This window comes from Nestor notabilis, unplaced genomic scaffold (genome assembly GCF_000696875.1).
Source record: "Nestor notabilis isolate BGI_N333 unplaced genomic scaffold, ASM69687v1 scaffold14478, whole genome shotgun sequence".
Taxonomy (NCBI): Eukaryota; Metazoa; Chordata; class Aves; order Psittaciformes; family Psittacidae; genus Nestor; species Nestor notabilis.
Genome location: NW_009939773.1, coordinates 10356 through 11987, shown reverse-complemented (window position 1 = coordinate 11987; position 1632 = coordinate 10356). Strand labels below are relative to the sequence as shown.

Here is a 1632-nt window from a genome sequence, read left to right as displayed (position 1 = left end):
TCTCCACGCAGTTTCTCTTCTCCAGGCTGAACAGCCCCAATATTCTCAGCCTGTCTCCATACAGGAGGTGCTCCAGCCCTTGCTCATCCTTGTAGCCTCCTCTGGACTTGCTCCAACAGCTCCGTGTCCCTCATGTTGGGCACGCCAGCACTGCACACAGTGCTGCAAGTGGGGTCTCAAGAGAGCAGAGCAGAGGGGCAGGGGCCCCTCCTTTGACTTGCTGGTCATGCTGCTGGGGATGCAGCCCAGGGCATGGTTGGTTTCTGGTCTGCAAACACACACTGTCAGCTAATAATCAATGAGGCTGCAGGGTAGAAATGAGGAAAAAACTAGGCCCAGAGATCACAAGGGCAGGATGCTGTTTCTCCTGACCCTATGGCAGGTGCCTTACTCCAACAGTGATAACAGTAAATGATGGTGTGACCAAGGGCCAGTCAGGCCACCAGTGTAAGCACTGTATTGCTCTTCGTCCTGTGCATTACAGCTTTAGAGCTCAAACAGTGAAGTTTTGAGACTATAGAACACATCTGGATGCTAAGGAGGTATTTTGTACTTGTCCCTCCACCCCAGCTTCCTTGTTTTCCCCACAGCTGTTGCCTGAAGGCACTTCCAGAAATACACAAACTCAACAGGCAGCAGGAGACAAAGGCAGGGTAGTTCCCCTTTACTAAGATGTTTCTGCTTGAGGTTTTACTGTAACATGTGAAGTACCAGTGGACAGAGATGAAGAGGACAGCGTGTTCTCTCTTCTCCCAAGGAACAAGTGACAGGACAAGAGGAAACGTCCTCAAGCTGCACCAGGGCAGGTTTAGATGGAGCTGAGGAACAATTCCTTGCCCAGAGGGTGCTCAGGCATTGGAACAGGCTGCCCAGGGCAGTGCTGGAGTCACCGTCCCTGCAAGTGTTCACAGCCCGTGTAGCCGAGGCCTTAGTGCCCTGGGTTAGTGGTGGCCTTGGCACTGCTCAGGTAAAGGTTAGACTGGATGAGCTGAAAGGTCTTTTCCAACCTCGTTGATTCCATGATTCTAAAACTCTGAATTTTAAATGCATGGATTTGAATGCATGAGTTTAAACCTTCAAGGATTGTGAGAGGAGAGCAGAGGGTTGTGAGGGATGGTCCCCTGAGTAACTCCCGAGCAGGAGACATCACCTGTGACCACACGAACCCGTTCTCCTTTTGCAGGAGCAGGAATCGGGGTTGTTCACGCTGGGTACGAGAGGCGGCTCGCCCATCACTTGGGTGCACACAGCACCCCCTCCCTGCTGGGGCTCATCAACGGGAAAATCACCTTCTTCCACAACGCTGTGGTTCGGGAAAACCTTCGGCAGTTTGTGGAGAACCTCCTGCCCGGGAATCTTGTGGAAAAGGTGCGCTCCACAGGGCTGGTGTGTGCTGCTTCTGTGTCTGTCTGTTCATCTCGCCTTTGCTGCTGTGGTGGCTAATCTGTTCCGTTCAGCCCCTGAGCTCACCTACATCACAACCATGAGAAGATCCAACCAGGGCTGGGAAGTGAGGCATTCCAAGAGCTGTAATTACAGCTACAGACCCCGGAACTGTTGGAAGCAGCTGTGTGACGTGGCTCTGTCACACTTCTCATGGCAAAAGGGCAGATCCCATTACTAACACAGTTA

General features: G+C 52.4%; 1 protein-coding gene across 1 annotated transcript in view; it reads left to right on the top strand.

Annotated features, from left to right (window-relative positions):
* The window catches only part of DNAJC16 (DnaJ (Hsp40) homolog, subfamily C, member 16), an 8196-nt gene that overhangs the window by 524 nt on the left and 6040 nt on the right, over positions 1-1632 (top strand). Inside the window, exon 2 of the mRNA XM_010020037.1 lies at positions 1184-1368. The gene's annotated coding sequence lies outside the window, so the exon portion shown is untranslated. The remainder of the gene's footprint in view (positions 1-1183; positions 1369-1632) is intronic.